This window comes from Dama dama, chromosome 30 (assembly GCF_033118175.1).
Source record: "Dama dama isolate Ldn47 chromosome 30, ASM3311817v1, whole genome shotgun sequence".
NCBI classification, from domain to species: Eukaryota; Metazoa; Chordata; class Mammalia; order Artiodactyla; family Cervidae; genus Dama; species Dama dama.
The window spans coordinates 53855112-53877520 of record NC_083710.1 but is presented as its reverse complement, the minus strand read 5'-3'; positions in this window follow the sequence as shown (position 1 = coordinate 53877520).

Genomic DNA, 22409 nt, shown 5'->3' with positions numbered 1-22409 from the left:
CTAATGAATATCCTCAAGCAAGAAAAGTATTTAACACCAAATTAAAAATCTATTTATGGTATTAAACTATCAGATTAGTTGATAGTATTTTGTATTTATATGAAAGAAATAGAAAAATTCCTGAGACCTGATTAAACTTCCTAATACGTAGACAATAACATTTAAGGATATATCCATATAGTTATACACACTACTCAACAGTACTGGAGCTTAGTCATATACTGTATCCCTATCAAGTATTCAAATAGTCATAAATATAATGTTAAAATAGGCTACAAGGGTATATTATATAATACAGGAAATATAGCCAATATTTTATAATAACCATAAATGAAATATAACCTTTAAAAATTGTTAATCATCATGTTGTACTCCTGAAACTTATATAATATTGTACATCAACTATTTATGTCAAAAAACGTCACCCAGATTTTGTTGAAAATCAAATAAAAGGTTGTTTACTTTCAGTTTGGACCTTGCCTTGCCTTCTGCGATTATAACTGGTGGATGACAAATAAAACATATATCACATTATAAGATATACCATTAGTTTTATCATTTTGAAATTAGCTTATTTTGGGTTTAGATTGTGAAAATTAATTCATTAGGCCTGCATACTTTGGGGGTAAATATGATTAAATTTTTCTTTGATTTCTAGAGTGGCTAGAAGCAGTATTTAAATGATGGTGACTACTCAGAATGTGTATCTAATCTTCATTGTTTTTTATAAAATATTTCTAAAACATCAATTCAGGAAGCAAGTTTTTTGAAAATATACAGATGTGCTCTTTATTTTTATACTTCCTCGAATTTGACCTCTTTTTCCCTTTCAGCCAAAGGTATGCATTATCTTAGGAAGATATGGATCATGATAACTTAGAATGTAAAATATTAATTTTGGCTTTTGACTGACAAAATGCGATAGTACAGCCCACAGACAGACAATAGTTCTGAAAGCCTTTGCATATCAAGAGTAAGACTTCGGGATCTGAGCTGAGATTTTAAACCATAGGTGGGGGCTTTCCAGGTGGCATTAGTGGTAAAGAACCTGCCTACCAATGCAAGAGACATAAGAGAGGCTGCCAGCGCAGCACACATGAGACGCAGGGTTTGATCCCTGGATCTGGAAGATCCCCTGGAGGAGGGCACGGCATCCCACTCCAGTATTCTTGCCTGGAGAATCTCATGGACAGAGGAACTTGGTGAGCTATGGTCCAGAGGGTAGCAAAGAGTCAGACCCAACGAAGTAACTTAGCATAGTGCACACACACAAACACACACACACACACACACACACACACACAGTGAGAACTCAAGATACGCCCAGGTTAACAATTAAGTCTTTAAATTTTTTAATTAAAAATTTTTTTTTTTTTTTTTCGGTGAGAACATTTTAATTTCTACTCTCCGAACCAATTTTTATGAAGATTCTTGTGTGGTGAAGGCAGAGACTCAGGGCTCTGCTCTCCCTTCTCCAGGCTTTATCCTCAGGTGTTACCTTGGGTGTTAACCCTAAGAAGGAAGACACTCCAGGTGGGGACTTCGGGATATCAGAGCAATTACCCCTCAAGGACCCCTCTCCAACATCCAGCACAGAGCAGGTGTAGATGAAGAAAACAGTGCTGTGGTATGTTTAGGAGGAAGGATGAGCTAAGATAATACAATGTTCCTGAGTAAAACTCAGCTCTCAAGTGGAGTTGTATGGGTTCCACAGATTCCTTAGTAACCTGAGAGGGTTATAGAAGGTCAGTGAGCATGAAATTATAGCTGCAGTGTGGCCGCACAGAACAGTTCTGGCTACACATAAGGAAATCTTCAGTGCTCACGACAGGTAGACCGGCCAACAGTAAAAAGTGGCTGATGTCTTTTGGAGACAATGAGCATGCCTTGCCCAGGCTGAGAAAGCAGTTCACACTTGTATAAACTGATACACTGCCATGGACATGTCCACATTAGAGGCTGTGAGCAGATGCCCAAAGACAAATGGGACAAGACATTCATTCAGGGGATAGCATTTGAATCTCTGGTCATCCAATGCTATAAGAAGATTAACTTTCTTTTCTCTGGGTGCTCAGTCACTTCAAGTCATGTCTGACTCTTTGCGACTCTATAGACTATAGCTTGCCAGACTCTTCTGTCCGTGGAATTCTCCAGGCAGGAATACTGGAGTGGGTTGCCCTGCCCTCCTCCAGGGGATCTTTCCAGCCCAGGGATAGAACCCGGGTCTCCTGTATCTTCTGCATCACAAGCAGTTTCTTTACCCCTGAGCCACCTGGGAAGCCCCTTCTTTTCTCCATACCCAGGTACTATCTTGGGAGGAGGCAGGGGTGGGAGACCCCCTTCATGGGGGAGAAAGCCTAGCAGGGAGATTAAACTTTGATTGTGATCTGGCTCCATTTATATCCAAAAGAGAATGACTTCCCTTTAGTTAGAAAGTTAAAATTATTCTTCTAAGCCTGTTATCAGAGGAAAAGACATTTAAGAACAAATTGAAGTCTGTCTTAAACAATTAAGGAAATTTTTGTTTCATGCACTTGGGGAGTATCATGTGTAATTTCTCATCCTATTCTACCCTGACAGATAAAAATAATTTTTCAGGACAGAAAATTTGCTTCATGCATATGGCATGTGGCTGCTGACCCTTTCAGTGATGATATTAAGCTGAATGCTTGACATTCTGGCAAACCCTACCGCCTAGCTTCATCTTAACAAGTTTGTTAGAAACACCGAGAAAGCTTTGATATTTTTCTCTACTTCGGTGAAAAATGTATTTTGTGTATCATGACAAATCAATTACAGCCTAAATTTTTGAATAGTAAACGTTCTTTACAAGAAAGTAATTTGTCTATTACTGAAACATTTTAAAAATAAATACACAATGGAATTTATATGGCTTTAATTTAGATAATCAGCCTGAGACAATCCAATTGCACTTGCCAGCATCAGTTAAAATACTAACAAATTTAGTGCTAATGTTCTTGAAAGGACGTATTGTCTATCCAGAACAAAGTAGGACTGTTTCCTCTTGACTGTAAAGGGTTTCTTATTTCCCCTGATGCTCAAAATTTATGTCATGGGGCTATTTATAAGTGAGTATGTATCTTCCATATTTTGAAAGTAAGAGTTGTCATCTGGGTTTAAAGATTGTCTTAATATCCATGCCAATTTTAGTTTCAATATTTCAAGTGAAATTAGAGAGTATGTAGGCAAGAGTAATTCAAATGTATTATATTATTTATTCTTAGATTAAGTTTGGAATATGAATCAGATGAACTTAATAGAAGTAAGGGTGAATTTCTTGCCTCCTGACAATCACAGAAATATAGCAATGATTCTTAAATTATTGCCACTAGACCAGCAGCTTCATGTGGGACCATGTTATGGGAACTTATCAAATTTCAAGCCCCACACTAGAACTACTGAATCAGAAACTCTGGTTATGTGGCTTGTAGTTTAACAAAAACTTGTGTGATTCCAATGCATGCTAAAGATTGAAAGCATTATTGGCTTCCCAGGTGGCTCAGAGGTAAAGAATCCGCCTGCCAATGCAGGAGACATGGGAGACAGGGGTTTGCTCCCTGGGTCAGGAAGATCCCCTGGGGGAGGAAATCACAACCCACTCCAGTATCCTTGCTTAGAAAATCCCACGGACAGAGGAGTCTGGTGGGCTACAGTCCATGGGGTCGCAGAATAGTCAGACATGATTTAGTGACTAAACAAGAGCAACAAAAAGCATTGGTTTTCCTGAAATGCCTCTAAAATGAGACCACTTGCATATACGGAATGTTTTGGTAAAAATATTTCCAAGAAGTAACTGAACCAAAAATCTATGTAGTATTTTATTTAATGTAGTAAAATATTTAATTATAAATTTCTCAAAATGGTATACATGGTCACTTTTGACTGTAAACATATGTAATATACAAAAGATAAGAAAAGTTCATTTATATAAGTATTTAAAACAGTGCTTAGAAATGTGCTTGGCCACTAAATGAATGCCATAAAAAGTGATAACACTTAAGGAGCATCTACATTCTAGCTAGTTATATATATATATATATTATTTTGTGCAAATATCTAATATTTGTAACAAATGTAAAATATTTTCCCAAGTGTCACCCAATTAGGAGATGATAAGTCAAACGCAAGTCAACACTTCAGTGATAGCCTTACCTCCCTAAGTTACGAAAGTGCTACTGCTCCAGATACGAGATTCATTAATGACTATCATAAGATACTATTTTGAGATACTAGTCTCTTAGTAATAATCAGTGTGCTGGTAATAGCATGTATTTTATTAATATAGTAATACACTGGAATAAAGCCATTGAGGCATAGGTCCACAGTAGCAGCCTTTATACTTACGATGTGCTTAAATATCTCTTCTAACACTTATCTTTGATACTCTCTTTATAAGGTGAGCACTTCAGTGTTACTACTTTTCCCACGACTCTACTTTACATATTACTACTTAAAAAATAGTCTTCATAATTAGACTAAGACAAAAGTATGCACCAAGAACAGGATTTAAGTCAGTAATTTGCTATATCAAAATTTTAGTTCATTATTTTAAAACTGTCCTTTCTCTGAGAACTTAGACTCTATGCTACATTATTGCTATTTCAAACATTTTTGGAAAGGATAGTGATAAACTAAGTCTGAAAAATACCTTATCACTCTGTTATGTTACTTGTTATTCCACTCTGTATAAGTACATGCGTTTCGTGTTAAGTTTCTCAGTATGTCTGACTGTTTGTGACCTCATGGACTATAGCCCAACAAGCTCTTTTGTTCATGGAATTCTCCAGGCAAGAATGTGGAGTAGGTTGCCATGCCTTCCTCTGAGGGATCTTCCTGACCCAGAAACTGAACCCTTTACCTGTAGAATCTGATATTATCTCCAGGTAGAGAGTGTCCGAATTGAATTGAATTCTCAGATGTGCTGCAAGTGTCCAAGAATTGCATGTTAGTGGGGGAAAACCTCCACACACATATGTTAGAATTGGGTCCAGGAATTTTTGTACTTCAGACACCAGTGGCAAGTGCAGGTTACCTGGTCTTCTGACTGACTGACTACAAATTGGAGATTCTAACAAACCACTCCAACTCAAGATGCCAATCACAAGTCCAGGTTGTTACTTGTACAACTGACTGGCTATAGATTAAAAGTTTCTAAGACTCCCTCTTTGGGCTCAATTAATTTGCTATAATAGCTCATGGAACTCAGGAAATTGTTTGCTCACCAGATTATCAATTTATTACAGAGGATATGAGTCAATAGCCAGATGATAAGATAGATACTTTCAGTGAGGTCTGAAACAAAGGAGCTTCTGTCTTCATGGAGCTTAGGGCCTGGCAAGGTGGCTTGTAGAAGTGTTCTGTTTCCTTGACCTGGAAGCCTCCAAATACCCTCCTTTGGGATTTTTATGGAGACTTTATTACATTGGCATTATTAACTCGTTGACCACTGGTGATCGATTTAACCTTTAGCCTCTCTTCTCACCCTGGAAATCAGGGTATGTGACTGAAAGTTTCAAACCACTATTAAGTTGGTTTCCCTGGCAACCAGCCCCCATCCTTAAGTACTCTGAAGTCACCTTCACTAACAAAAAGTTAGTTGTGGTGGGAAGGGCTTATTATGAAAAAAAAAGCACCCATTTAACCTTTGTGGCTCTGAAGCATTCCCTTAAATTGCAGTGGATTGTAGACAAAAGACTAAATATTGTACCAAAAGATGCTCCCATTGCTTTCATTGCTTAGGAAATCCCAAGGGTTATGGGAACTGTGAGCCAGGAATTGTGAAGGAAGACTGAATATAAGGGACAGATATATTTTGATCATCTGAGAGACTAAATACATGCATTTTTTATAAATAATAATATCACAATGTGGAAGCAGAGATGAGGGAGAATGGGAGTTGAAGGGTATGTGGGCAGAGACACAATCAAGCCAGACACAATGGTAGAGAGACAAAGGCCATCAGACCAGCCCTGTGGGCTTCTAAATAGGAAGTGATGAAGATCTTGGAGACTCTTTCTGGGATTCCGGAATATAGCAGCTGGTATTTTTACATACTATAGCCCAAGACATCTAAACCAAGAGTGGGAGGGAGCTTTGAAGAATGCTGAGCTAGCATGGACAGATCTCTTGATATTTTAAATTTTTAATGGTGTGACAGCAACTCAAAAATGGGGCAAGGTGGAAAGAAAGGCAAGCTGGTCAACAACGATATTACAGAAATAGTTATACCTTGGCAAGAGAGTGATTTGACAGGACTTAAAGAAAGTGAAGTCAAATTGGAAGAATTTAGATTCCATGTCAATGTGTTTTTTTTTTTTTTTTGGCTTAGAATTAGTTTGTAGGGAGAAGAACACCCAATAAACCCTCGTTATTGAGGAATGGGGGTATCCCAGGTGGTAAAGCGATAAAGACTCTGCCCGTCAATGCAGGAGATGCAAGAGACACAGATTTGATCTCTGGGTTGGGAAGACCGGTAGGAAATGGAAACCCACTGTAGTATTCTTTCCTGGAAAATTCCATGGAAAGAGGAGCCTGATGGATTACAGCCCATGGGGTCACAAAGAGTCACACACGATTGAGCTACTGAGGTTGATATGGCATTGAGGAACAGGGAGATTAAGGACAATGACACTTGGCTACAACCAAGGAACTGCCAGTTAGTTCTCTTTAAGGTTGTAGAAGAAAGGGTCACCATATTCTACCTAAAAATGCAAAGCCTTTGAAATCTAATTTTAGGTATGAAAATCTATTAGCAGTTTATTAAAGATATAAATTTTCTCCTTTGTCATAAATCTCTAAGTGACTTGGTGGTTTGCTTTTAAACATGTTGTAAAAATCCACTTTATACTTAAATTCTTTTTTATGAAATATTAGTTTAGTGAATCATTTTTCATTTGAAAAATAATTGGTAATCCTGCAGTTTTTCCACCTAAAGTTTGAAAGACATTGACCATAAGTAGCCATAAGATGAATGAATGCACATTCTTAGGTGTTGTTGGGGAGGTGAAAATTTCCTTTTACCCCTTGTGTGTTCTTATGGCTGAACTAATAGCAAAATCCATACAAGAGAGATTAACAAGATAAAAATGAACAGATTTTAATTCATGCACATGGAGTATCATAGAAGTGGGACCTACAAGTGGCCAAAACAGGCTGCTTTTATAGTTTTTTAAGAAAAAGAAACAATATATTTGTGAGGAATTGATAGGACAAAGAAACCTAGGTTTTGTGTGCTTAATTAGTGAAGAATCTAAACAGGATGTGGGTTTGAGGTAGTAAATTAAAGTAACAAGGTTTGTTTACATAGGTTTCTCAGCCTAAATTGGCCATATGCAGTGAGTGAACCTTTCACATGAGAAATTTACTTCCTGCTTTCAGGGAAATATGTGTGTGTGTGTGTGTGTGTGTGTGTGTGTGTGTCAAATGGTTTAAATAGACAATGCTTATATAATTTAAGTTTGACATTACATTTTACAAAGCCAAAGGAGTTCATTTTAACTGGGAAGTGTGGCATTAAATAAAGGACTGGGAACGATGTAAAACAGAGCACTTCTGGTTAAGTCGTAACTGGTGAGGTTGCCCACCAACAGTGCATCCTGAGAGGAATCAAGGATGAAAAACAGAATGAGGTACTCTGTACTTTGGATAAACAGCCAAAACAGTTAGATCCATATAGCAAGAAGAATTTCAGTGACACCAGATGTTTGCTTCTCCCTGTATATAGAAAAGCACTAACATCATTAACTTGAGAAAAGATCTCTGTTCTTTGTAACTAGCAGCAATCTTTTACCATGATATATGATTGACTGCATGTATTTGACTCCTAGTCAAAAAAAGTCATATATAAACTGGCTTCTCCTGAGCCACTGAGTGGCTGTCTCCCGGGCTACAGTATTAAGTCCATGAATAAAACTTAAAGTCACAACTCTTATGTCGTGCATTTTTCTTTAAGACAACATATCTTACATTTTGAAGAATTGGCACATGGGGGAAAAGATCAAATCAATTTGGGGGACGTTAATGTTTCTTTTAGAAAATAGTTCTAATGCTGACTCTTTTGGTTCTCAATGTCCCATTTTCAGACTGTGTAGTTTTAAAAAGTGGATTTAGGTCAAGGGCTATTTTGAAAATCAAATAGCGTCACTAATGCCCTTAGAGATTTATAACTAGTTGTGAAGTGAACCAGTTTTCTTAAATGCTGACTGGATGGTATGTATTACTTTAATTCAGGTATTATAACATGAAAGCCTCTTTCAGTTGTGGGTTATGTATATTTCAGAAAAGTAGCATTACTTCGCTACCTAATTTAATGTTGCTCTTTTTTATGTTGACTTTCTTTTTATGACCTTCTCAAGAGGCTAGGCTATATTAATCAGAAACTTAGATGGTAATTTCTTCAAAAACTATTCAGTTAAATAAAAATTTTAAGCTGCAAACAATTTAGTTTCAAAAATATGATGAATACTTATTCTATTGAAAAAATAGTGATTACTGTGACATACACCAAGCTGATGCAAATATATAATTATTTGTGTAAATACAAAAACCTGATGCATTACAAAAAAGAAGAAAAATATCAACTTTTCTATCATCAGACTTAAAAGTTAAAATTGTTTACAAAAAATAATTCCTGTGAAGATAAATGCTCCAAAGAATTTAATTGTTTTAATTCTCACTTGTCAAATTCTCTACTCATTAAATATAAACACAGACATGGAATTTTTGCAAATACAAGTAATCCACTGTCACAAATAGATTTTTATTTTTAGAAATGTGGCCCCATTTATTTTGATCAATTTTCACATTCTCATTGAGGCTGATCAGCTGTTCCTTATGATCGATGTTTCCTGGTGAAATATCTGGAATTAAGTAGGCATCATATACGTGCAAATAATAATATTTAGCACTTCTGTAGTGCTTACTGTGTGTCAGGCTCTTTGAAGCTCTTTATACATATTAATTCAGTAAATTATCAGAACAACCCAACAAGATGTATATTAGTATATCTCCATCTAACACAGAGAGATTAGCTAACTTGTCCAAGGTTTTAGGCTTTGTGCTCAGTTGCTCATTTGTGTCCAACTCTTTTGTGACCCTGTGGACTACAGCCCGCCAGGCTTCTCTATCTGTGGGATTTTCCAGGCAAGAATACTGGAGTGGGTTGTCATTTCCTCCCCCAGAGGAATCTTCCTGATCCAGGAATGGAAACTGCATTTCCTGAGTCTCCTGCATTGGTAGGCAACTTCTTTACCACCCCACCACCACAGCTGTTAGGCAGAACTCAGATCTGGGTAGTCTGATCCTGGAGATTACGCCTTAGACATAATACTATAGCTCAAGATTTTATAGTAATAACTCTATAGAGTTATTCACTCACAGACTCATCATTAAAAATTGAGATCAGTATGGAAGAGACAGGCTGAAGTTAATCTGATGAGGCGTGTGACTAAGGAGATTTATCTTATTCATGGTCTGGTATTCATAGAACTCATCTAAGGGCCTGCCTTATCATTTCTGGAACATTGACAATTGTTAAAAAAAAAATGGAGTAACTAGAAACAGTCTCCTAAGAGCTACTATTTAAACCATTAAGTGTTCTAAGTCGCAACAGAAGAAAAAAGTTCTTGGTCCTGTTTTGATCTTGATCATGGAGGCATTTGGAGTAAATCTTACAGGGCTTCCTTGGTGGCTCAGGTGGTAAAGAATCTGCCTGCAATGCTGGAGACCCGGTTCGATCCCTGAGTGGGGAAGATCCCCTGGATAAGCGAATAGCTACCCACTAAAGTATTCTTGACTGGAGAATTCCTTGGGCAGAGGAGCCTGGCGGGCTACAGTCCATGGGGTCACAAAGAGACTGACACGACTAAGTGACTAACACTTTCACTTTCATACAGGTTATATCTGACAGTCCCCTCGATTCAGTTGCTTTTGGATCCCTCAGAGCAATTAAAATATGAACATTAGGGACAAGGGTATATATATACTCTTGTCCCTAATGTTTATATATATATATGTGTATACACACACACACACACACACACCAGAGGCTGGCTAAGGCCGCTCAGGTGCCCTGGAGAGTTCTTAGGCTGCATGCAGACACCAAAGGGAAACATGCTCTGAGTTTATCAGCTCTTTTGAGGGTATTTGTCATCTTGGCTGAGAGGGGTAAAAGTCAAAGTATTAGTCGCTCAGTCATGTTGGACTCTTTGCAACCTGTGAACTGTAACCCTCAGGCTCTTCTGTCCATGGGATTTTCCAGGCAAGAATATTGAAGTGGGTAGCCATTCCCTTCTCCAGGGAATCTTCCTGATCCAGGGATTGAACCCAGGTCTCCTGCATTGCAGGTGGATTATTTACTGTCTGAGCCATCAGGAAAGCCCCCAAAGTGAAAGTGTTAGTTGCTCAGTCATGTCTAACTCTGAGACCCCATGGACGTAGCCTGCCAGGCTCCTCTTGCCCATGGAATTCTCTAGGCAAGAATACTGGAGTGGGTAGCCAGAGGGGTAAAATGTCTTAATTTCAGCAATTATGAAGAGTCCTCCAATTCAATGTGTGTAGCACTAATCAAATTCTCCCTTTACCTCAGTCTGCCTGTCAGAGGTAGTAATCATTTACTTGTACCACTTTGCCTCTGTAGTTTGGCAGAACACAACATGTTTCTGATTTAAAGTCTTTTAAATGAAGGTATTATGAAAGTATAAAACATCTTAATTCACTTGCTTAAGGTAGCATCATAAACCCAGTGAGAAGGATAAACAAATAAGGAAATATACCTCAAAAACATTATTGCTTTTTACTTGCTGTTCTGAAGAAGTTTTAGTTCTGGAGCAAATTATTTATTTCTCCCAAGAAGCAAAGCGTTGCTTATAATATGAGTGCTCCTGGCACAAATACTTGAGAAATAATCACCTGTTGGCAATAAAAGAACTGAATCAGATTTCACTATGTATACATAATAGTCAGGGTGATCACAAGTCCTCCTGCACACAGCTACTTCTGCTGCATCTATGTGGATTTAGTAAGGCAGTAAGTATCCTGTGAGCAGATTTCATGGTCACAGATTGCTTCCAAAGTGTTAGTAAGAGAATACCATTAGTAATGAGTTCACTGTTAAAAATTGTTCAGCATCTGGACCTTGGGGTTGCCAAGAACTGTGGTGTGTTCTTGATTGTTGGCTGAAATTCTGGAGCAGATGAAGGAGAACGAGGAAGAAGAGCAGAATTCTGTGTTGACATCGGATGAGGCAGGTGCTAAAGTGACTAATGGGATACAGTCACAGACAGTGCCTTTCACTCTGCACACGTTCCTGTTCCCTAGTGATAACTAAAAAGGGGGGAAAAACACAGCAAAGTTTGAAGTCTAATCTTTAAAGGTTCAACTGTAGACACTTTAGGCTAGAAATTCAGAAGTTTCCTTATCTCAATATTGATAATGCAGTTTTGTGAGCATTGAGGTTGGTGCACGTTTATTAATAGTCAAGAGGAAGCTGCCTGATTTGAATGTAAGGACAGGTCTTGAATTTTTTGATTATCACAGGCAAGGACAACAGCTTGGCTCAAATTATGTTAATTCTTCAGCTGCCACAGTTTGCACATCGGTTTACAAATCACTCTGCTGTGGCATAAATGTATAGCCATTTCTCCCAGAGCACCCTGGGGCTGGTGCTGGGCATTAAACTGGGTGACTGACTCCTGGGCCTCTTTCCAGCAGAGCAGACTGTGCTGTTACCGTCCTCATTTATATCCTTGAGTTCAACCTACCCTCTCATGGTTCTGGGCCTTTGTATGGAATTTCCTATCCTGAAATACCCCTCTTCCTTTCTTTTCCTTTCTTTGCAGTAAAAATCTTATTAATCATTCAAAATATGCTCAGTCGCTTCAGTCATATCTGACTGTTTGCAACCTATGGACTGTAACCCAGCAGGCTTCTCTGTCCATGGGATTCTCCAGGCAAGAATACTGGAGTGGGTTGCCATGCCCTCCTCAGTCATTCAAAATAAAGTGTAACATTTCAAAGACAACTGAAATAGAGATTTTTCTTCTGACAACCAGCCTTAGCATTCAAATTTCTCATAACTGTCATGCAAACTGTATATAAATTAATTGTATTTACTTAAACATGGATCTGGTAATTGGAAACTAATTTGTTCCAAAGCAAAAAAGGCAAAACAGAAGAATTAAACAGTAGCATCTTTATGTGGAATCTTGAAAAATGGTAGAGATAAACTTATTTACAAAGCAGAAGTAGCGTCACAAATGTAGAGAACAAACATATGGCTACCAAGGGGACAAGGAGGAATGGGATGAGTTGGGGATTGGGATTAACATATATGCACTGTGTGCATGCTGAGACACTTCAGTCGTGTCTGACTCTTTGTGGCCCCATGGACTGTAGCCTGTCAGGCTCCTCTGTCCATGGGATTCTCCAGGCAGGAATACTGGAGTAGGTTGCCATGCCCTCCTCCAGGGGATCTTCCCGAACCAGGGATCGAACCCACTTCTCTTATGTCTCCTGCATTGGCAAGCAGGTTCTTTACTATTAGCACCACCTGGGAAGCACTACTCTGTATAAAGTAAATAACTAATGAGAACCTGCTAAATAGCACAGAGAAGTCCACTCAGTGACCTGTAGTGACCTCAATGGGAAGGAAATCCAAAAAAGGGGATATATGTGTATATACACATATAAACACAAAGGGTTAATTCATTGTTGTTCAGCAGAAACAAACACCAAATTGTAAAGCAATAAATTAATTAAAATTAATTAAGTTAATTTTAAAGTAATTAAAGAAGCATATTTACCAGATATGTAATATGAGTCTACCATTCACATGAAAAGTTTCATTACAAACAAGTTGTGAAACCTATGCTTACCAGTTTTCATTAGCAGGTAAGCTAAGATGAAAACTCAATTCTGAAGCAATCTGTTTCCATATTTAATTGTTGCATCAGGCTGGAGTTTTTCTTTCTTATTGGAGAAGGGTGAGAAGGACATTTCAGGGTGCTCTTCAGCATTCGGTAAGGCTAGAGTTCTTTTTCTATGAAACCATCTTGAAAATATAGGACAAAATTTCAGCCTCACATTACAAGGCATGACACACTTTTGTTAAGTATGCCTTTGCCTCAGTGTCCTTCAGAGCTTTGTTTAGAAAATGACTTTTATTGGCATATTTCCTCTGTCATAGCACTTGTGGGAATATTGCTGCATGGAAATGGGAGGGTAATGACTGAAACGCTTCTTAGAACTCTTAGGAAATGATTTTCAAAGACATTTAATTACAAAGAATTGCAGTTCATACACACAAGTATTTCCTCAGTAAGCATTATTGTCATTGGCTTATGTTTATATCATTCTGAGACTTTCGAGAGGACTCAAAGTAGACAGTGGTGTACTCAGCTAGGAGGAGAGTCACTGAGCCATCATCTTCCTGTTGGGCCAGTAGAGTAGACTCCTGGGGGTTCTTCATTTTCAAACTTTTAGTAGCTAGCAATTTGCTCGTAAGTCACAAGGATTTGGAGAAAAGAAGATTCATTCCCCGCCCCCCGCCCCAGGAAAAATCAGTCTTTTTTTCTCCCCTGAAATCTTTTTCTGAGCTATTTTTTTTTTTTTTTTTTTGGTGAAAATTTAAATTTCCAAGAATATCATATTGGAAAAAATAATGGTTGGGATTTTATACATCACTTTATTACTTGCATAGCAGTTTCTTATATTTCATTCTCAGTAGATATTATTATTTGGCACTTGGTATTCACACTGAGTTTTCCAAGGGCCTTGTCTTTACCAATCCCATCCTTCCCTTTCAAGAATTGTTTTCTTTTTTTTTCCGTCCCTGGACAACTGTTCCAAATGATCGTTTTGTTGTTGTTGTTGTTTTTATAACTGACTCTCTGGTTTAGCAATTGTTAACAACTGGTTATGTGACCCAAGCTAAAGTCCTTCCTTGGAGTTTTGCTTTTAATATCAAGTGTGTGCATGGCTACCAAGTAAGTCTAGAGTTGCTGATGGCCATGGCCATGTCCCACGAGTGTGGCATAGAGTGCTCTCAGATAATGAAACCAGCATGCAGAGAAAGGCTGAGATAAACTTGGCAGGAAGAGAGAAAGACCCACACCTGCAATTTTGTTCATGAGCCAATTAATCTGGCCTTCCAAGGTGGCTCAGTGGTAAAAGAATATGTCTGCCAATGCAGGAGATGCAAGAGATGCAGTTTCGATCCCTGGATTGGGAAGATCCCCTGGAGAAGCAAAAGGCAACCCACTCTAGTATTCTTGCCTAGGAAATTCCATGGAAAGAGGGGCCTTATGGATTACAGTCCATGGAGTTGCAAAAAACCAGACACGACTGAGCATGCATGCAAGGGTCAATGTTGAAGCCAAGAGTACAACTGAAGCCAATTAATACAACACTTATTCCCAGCTTAAACTCAAAGAGATTGAAATCTTTTAACACACGTGATTTTACTGAGATGCTAAAATGCATTCTGTTTTCTGTCCCTTTTAGAATAATTTCTTTCATGTTATGCCATTAGCACAAACTGAAGTAAGTTATAAGAACAAAATTCACATTATTTTAACTCAGGCTCTTTTAACATGTAGTTCACTAACACTGTACAGTGCTTGTACCTGTAGCTAGGGGAAGCTTATCAGGAAGCTGTTTGTTTACCTGTTAAAATACGGAAAAACATCCATAGAAGGAAAAAAAGCCTGGATTTTCCTCAATAAGAAATTGAACAACTTGTTTGTATTTTGAAAATATTACAAACTTTATAAATGATTTTGTATTTTGAAAGCAAATTTTATAACTGACTTTATTTCTCTCTTTGGCTGGTGGAACAAAGAGACAAATTATCAGCTTATCTTTAGCAACTGCATGGGACTGTGCAGTACATACTTCCTACTGTCTACTTCACTTCTGGCTTTATTAACTTTTTTGTGCATTTATTCCTTTTGCCAAAAATATTAACTTCATTACTTCAGCATTATATACATTTCTGAAAATAAACAAGCAAATGAATAAATGAAACAAAGAGAAAGAATGAATAATTATTTATCTTTTTTACATTCAGTAAACTAGTTTGGTATGCTTCCAAACTTTTATTAAATACTATTGAAGGTGGTTAAAAGCAGAGATTAAAAATAGCACCTTAAATTAAAGGAAGATCATATGTGAAGTCTTTTTCCTTTCATGCTCCAGAAGAACAAGCACTGATATTATATCCTTAAGAAGCATGGATTGAGATCTTTAAATAATATAGCATGTATTTTGCTTTCTCAATAAGAAAAACATGAATGGTCACAATTGAGATAGGCCCCTCATAGTCTGCTGCTAATTGTTGGAAATACTGATTAGGAGAAACACAGAGGTGAAAAGCAAACATCTACTCTATAATTGCTCAAATCAGCTTTTCTGAGCCAATCAGCACTAGGAGAAGCTTTGTATCCAATCTCTCTGTACCTGCATCCCAACACACAAGGTCCTAAACTTTTCTCTTAGCCACTGGGAGAACATATCTCCCAGGAGGTATCATGGCAGAGGTGTATTGGGTCTTGAGCAGCTCAGGTACCTGAAGAAGTGTCATTTCATTGTCCTGCTCATCTTTTCACAGTAGATTTCTACTGATCACTGTCCAGACTAAGGATAAGCAATTCTGGATCACAAGTTGATCCCTGGTCCCATTGGCTAAATGTCTGGAGGAAGAATACAGGGTATCACCGTGTGGCAGAGGGCTCATGAGCAGGTGGTCCACCTCCCAGGAGGCTATGGGCATGGCAGGCGTTTTGAAGATTGCCTAGTTCATTATGAAGTCTTTTGCAGGTACTCCCTTTTTCTTCCTTTAGAATATGAAGTTTTTAATTGTGAGAATTTAACTCTGTGAGTTTGCCTGTACCTTTTCTGTTTCCAGTAAATAAAGTATTCTCATTTCCAAAATACTATATAATTATCACTTGAATTTCCTCTTTGACCCACTAGTTTTTAGGAAGGTTTTTGAATCTTCAGTTGATTTCTTTTAAATTTAAACATTTGCTATTCCTTTCTAGGTATTTTTGTACTGTAGTTAGAACATAGTCTGAAAAAATTGTACTTTTTAGATTTTCTTATGATTCTTTCATGGTTTAGAAAAAGATTTTTAGATAAATAATTTATAATTTTCCCATGATTTCTCATATATTGAAGATGCTATGTTGAAATCATTTGCCCATACTGTGTTTTTACCTATTTCTTTTATAATTGTTATAGTTTCCCCCACATATCTTAATGCAATGTATTTGTTACATTTATATTTACATTAATTTTACTATTATTGTGCCCTATAAGCTGTTACTGATATAAAATTATTATCTTTTTCCTATTAAGGCATTTCATTTTGCATCAAATTCTACTTTGTTATTATTACCACTAACTTTTAAAAAATATATCTTTGTTATTCCTTTTATTTTTAAACTTCTGAAGCATTCTGTTTTAGGTATTTCTTTTTAATAACATGTAGTTGAAATATTTAGGAACTGGATCCTGGTATATATTTTAATAATAAACTTTTAAAATTTATTTTCATAACTGAAGAAAATATTAATGAATATTTACCCAATCCTTGACTGGGGAAGTAATCACTGAAAAGAAAAATGATGAAAATAATTTCAAAGGAAAGGAGTAATACGTTAGGTTACCTAAACTTTAAAAAACATGTGTTGTAAAAAATGTCACTACCTCCTTGAAAATACAGGAATCACTGACAAGTCTGGGCAAAGCAGAAACAAGGCTAAACAGAAATAGAAAACATTATAATAAAGAAAAATTACATAACATAGCAATGTGGAGAAGAGTAAAAAGAATTAAAGACACACAGTGGATAACTTCAGGGAAACATATCTGCAAGTAGAGATGAAAACAGAGAGAACATTCCTGAATAGTAGTGTAAAGATGCCACTATCCCCAGGTAGTGCTAGTAGTAAAGACTCCACCTGCCTAAGCAGGAGACATAAGAGACCTGCATCTGATCCTTGCCTCAGGATGATCCCTTGGAGGAGGAAATGGCAACCCAGTTCAGTATTATTGCCTGGAAAAGTCCATGAGCAGAGGAGCCTGGTGGGCTACAGACCACGGGCCTGCAAAGATGTGGACATGACAGAACAACTCAGCACTAGCACTATGCCTTCAAAGTAATCTATACTTTCAATATAATTTCTACTGTGTATAATTATGAATTTTTTTCAAATGTTCAGTGGAAAAATCAACAAAAACAATCATGAACCTTAAAATTACTTTTTTCTTTGCTCGTCAGTGCAAAGAAAACCTAAACAGAAGGTAGAAGTGAAGTGAAGTGAAGTCGCTCAGTCGTGTCCAACTCTTTGCAACCCCATGGATTGTAGCCCAACAGGCTTCTCCGTCCATGGGGTTCTTCAGGCAAGAATACTGGAGTGGATTGCCATTTCCTTCTCCAGGGGATCTTCCCAACCCAGGGATTGAACCCAGGTCTCCTGCATTGCAGGCAGACGCTTTAACCTCTGAGCCACCAGGGAAGCCCAAACAGAAGGTAAGGGCACAGTAATTATTAGTTCCATGAATGCATGGATAAATATGACTTTCCTAGTATTACAACATAGTTTTAAAAAGGCACAGTAATTAAAACAATATGGTATTGGTCTTAACGCCAAATCTAAATTCTAGGACTGGAAACTCAATAGAATATGGAATAGGCTTGCTCAACGGAATGGAATAAGATGGAGTAGAATAGAGAATAGAATAGAACAGAATAGATATTAAATAGAAGTCATCTCTATAACATTATGGGAAACTGTGTGAAAGTGTTAGTTGCTCAGTCATGTCTGACTCTTTGCAACCTCATGGACTGTAGCCCACCAGGCTCCTCTCTCCATGGGATTCTTCAGGCAAGAATACCGGAGTGGATTGCCATTTCCTGCTCCAGGGGATCTTCTTGACCTAGGAGTCGAACCTGGGTCCCCTCCATTGCAGGCAGATTTTTCACAGTCTGAGCAAGGGATTTATGAATTACTGATAAGGGACAAAGCAATTAAGGAACATTTTATAGTATAATCATGACCAATGTGAACACATTGCCTACTATGTATTAGGCATTTTGGTGGTAGTTTTCCAGACTGATACTAAAAGTAACCATATGAAGTATTTTCTCAAGACAGATAGGAAAAGAGAAGCTGAGATAAGCTACTTAAAAGTTTACAGATGAGATTTGAATGTCAGCAATTTGTCCCTAGAGTCCATACATTTAACCACCTGGCTATATTTTCTTGCATTTTTGTGTGTCCCTGTGTTCATGATTCTAAATACATTCATTATGTAAATTAATATATAAATGGAATCTTAAAAAATATGTCTCACAAACACAAACCATGGTGGTGTGGTTGTGTCTTACAGGAGAGATTTCAGGGAAACATTAATTCTTTAGAATATGTATTCTTTTTTGGGGAAAAAGAGGGAAACCTCTCTTTTTTGACAGATATGGTTGAACAACTAGACAGAAGAAAGAACAACCTTGAATTTTAACCACACCATATACTGCATGCTGCATACTAAGTCGCTTTAGTCGCTTCAAACTCCCAGGCTCCTCTGTCCATGGGATTATCCAAGCAAGAATACTGGAGTGGGTTGCTATTTCCTCCTCCAGGGAATCTTCTTGACCCAGAGATCGAGGTCCTGTGTCTTATGTATCCTGCATTGGCAGGCAGGTTCTTTACTACTTGAGCTACTTGGGAAGCCCATATATTGGGTTGGCCAAAAAGTTCATTGGGGTGTTTCCATGAGCTGTTATGGAAAACCCCAAGCGAACTTTTTGGCCAACCCAGTACAGAAATACCATTTGGACAGGAAGAAATACAGACCAAATTCAAGTATCCAAAAAGTATTAAAAAGTATGTTATCCTAAAGACCAAGCAGAGAGGAGCCAGGGATTGTGCTTTGGTCAGGGTTCCTGATAGCTCAGATGGTAAAGAATCTGCCTGCAATGCAGAAGACTTGAGTTCAATCCCTGGGTCAGGAGTATTCTTGCTTGGAAAACATGGATGAAGGAGCCTGACTGTCTATGGTCCATGGATCACAAGAGTCAGACATGACTGAGTCACTAGTACTGGCATGCACTGTTCCCAAAGGCCAGATGAAAGGTATATGCTTACCAAGAAGGCAGGGGGTCCAGGAATAAACACAGAGCCAAACCGGCTCAGTGGAGTCCCACACAGTCACACCCCTCAGTAGATGTACTTCTTAAAAAGTGCTATGCAACATTAAGTCACCTTGAAAACCTTATTTTTACCACTTTTATTTGCTCAGTCTTGTGTCCCCCAAACCAATCCTGTGAATTCTATCACCTGACTAGTGATAAGACACCAATTACTGCACTTACCCAAGTTATCTTTTTTTAAACATTGATTTAACAGATCAAAAGACAGTTTCTGTTAGTTAAAATGGAGGCTTAAAACTTGATTATACTTCAAAGAGAACCTTTTTCTCTACTTTCACCTTAAGTTTCTTTTATTTGTTCATTTTCTCCAAACCTTGTCAGTGTGAAAGATTTATTTGTGGATTTGAAAGGAATCTTCACTGGAGCAGAAGAGACAGTTTTCTCCAGGAGAGGAGGAAGTATGTTTCAGGAAAGTGGATTCTCTCAGCAGGATAAATTTTACACTCATGTGTAGGACATAGAAAGTCAGAAAAAACATCTAGAAATCTATATATAATCACTTCCATTTTCAGCTCTTTCCTCCAGACACTCTCCCCCTTATTAATAGATATTTATTGGTATTTATTTAAAATTATGAATTGAAGCTAATAGATTTAGATGCCAAATGAGGGGGAAATTACCTCCTTTTAATTTTCTGTGGGGGAAAATAGAAATTGGATCTTGAAGTACCTTGGGAATTGTGATAACTTTGACTCACAATCAAATGCCACCAAGGATAACTGTTCCAACTCTGAAACAATGATTAAAATCATAGAAAAGGGCTAAAAGAAGAAGCAAATGAATGAGAGTTTTGGAATAACACTCAAAGAAGTGCCTAGAGAGAGAGAAATGGACAGACATATCATCAGTGAAAATCAGACAACCACTGGCATTCATTAGGTTCAACTTCTAGAAACTAACCAACATACTCAGTGACTCAGTTCCTCTGTAAAGAAACTCCCTGCAATGTGGGAGACCCAGGTTTGATCCCTGGGTTGGGAAGATCCCCTGGAGAAGGGAATGGCAACCCACTCCAGTATTCTTGCCTGGAAAACTCCATGGACAGAGGAGCCTAGCCGGCTACAGTCCATGGGGTCACAATGAGTTGGACACAACTGAATGACTAACACCTTCTATAATGAACACCAAGTATGACTCAAAGAAATCAACATGCACACAGTAAAAAACTAACTGTATGTGTATATTTATACTAACACCTGAAAACAAATATATATGTTGCCTTAGGCATAGTCTACGCAATGCACCTTAAGGGGTTAAGAAATCTCCACTAACAACCAATAAAATGTTTACCCAAATTTACTACATTTTGAAATAGATTTATGAGAACGAAGTGTTTCAGTGAGATTTTCTGGGGAAAGGTCCATCAGTAACTTAAAGAATATATGCCTGATACTAATATTGCCTATTACTAGAGTCAAAAGGTGGAAGGAAAGACCAAAGAGCCCTTAAGGATAGTAAGTTCAGAGAAGTAAATTTCACCTCATTCAAAATTTTGTACAGATCTGGACATGCATATTTCGAATTTATTTCAGCCATAGGAGAAAAGAAATAAAGAAAGATGTTTCTTTACCTTTTCCTCCTAGTCCTCTTTTAAGAATCTGGCATAAGCTATAAATTCTGACACCAGAAGAAAAGTGTATGTGCACACATTCACCCAAATATTGGGGTACAACTTCAGGGATTCAAAGACTCTGAAATTAATCCAAGAGAGCAGCTTGAGAACCTCTGATCAAAGGGTTTGTTGGCATCATAAGAATAATGGGGTGTTTGTTAGAGGTCCTGAATGTGATGAGTGCTTTCATGTCAGTTGGAAGAGAAGGCATGAGAAAAGGTGTGGAAATAAAATTACTGTATGGTGGATAGAGTGAGTTGGTTCATCTGGAGTAAAATGTGCAAATGGATAAAACAGAAGGCAGAATTAAAAAATTATAACTGGTACTTAGAACAAGTACAATTTGTAGCATGCATTTCACAGACCACATTTATTTCCTTTTCTCACTGGTCTCTTGATGCTCGGTGACCTAGATTTCCCCCTGCCTAGGCTTGATCCCTGGGTCAGGAAGACACCCTGGAGTATGAAATGGCAACCCACTCCAGTATCTTGCCTGGGAAATCGCTGAACAGAAGAGTCTAGCTGGCTACAGTCCATGGAGTTGGACACGACTGAGCTTCTGAGCATACACACACACAGGAGCATGAAAAAGGCAGTTATAGGGCTTTGTAGAACACATACCAAAGATTAAAATCTCATTAAGTCATGCAGTTGTTTGGGTTCTGTACTTAAAATGTCCAGCCTCATCTATGAAAGTTAATGCTTCCAACTTCTGTCGGAGTGGGTTCAGGGACATGGATTACCAGCTGCTTTGATTTTCTTCCCCAACTCAGTAACCTAACTTCTGGTCCAACAGCCCTATGCTTAGAAAGTGGGGAGCGAGGGGATGTAGGGGTATGAGAGGTGCTTGCTCTCATAAGCCGTTTCCATGCTAAGTCTGTGTCAAGTCTAGGTTCAAACCAAATTTCTGACTTAGAGATGGGAGCCTTCCCTATTGCTGGAGATCTTTTACTGGCAATTTCCTAGACTCAGACAAAGACCAGGAGGAGAAACAGAATGAGTAACCTTCTTCACCTCAACTTTCTCAGGACCAATCTGAGAGCTTCCACTGTGTTCCTGGCAGTTGAGGGATTTCACTCCTTGAGTTTGAATTCTTCCTGAGAATTATAATTCCCTGGTGGCTCAGATGGTAAAGAGTCTGCCTGCAATGCTAGGAGACCTGGATTCAATCCCAGGGTTGGGAAGATCCCTTGGAGAAATGAATGGCAACCCACTCCAGTATTCTCGCCTGAAGAATTCCATGGACAGAAGAGCCAGCAGGCTACAGTCCATGGAGTTGCAAAGAGTAGGACATGAATGAATGACTAACACTGAGAATGGCAAAAGAGAGGCTGGCCAGGACCTCCAGCACCGGAAGTGAGAAAAGGGGTTTTACATAGAGCTCAAAAAATGTATCAGAGCAAAGGAAGTGTGACTACTCCTGAAGGTCATGACAGGGACTACACGTAAGAAAGGATCCTGTGGAGGTATGCTGGGGAACAGGCCTCCGCAGAGCAAAGCTCAAGGTGTCAAGGGACTGTGAAAGGAGAGAGAATGAGAGAATGAGAAGCCAGCCAGGTGGTGAGT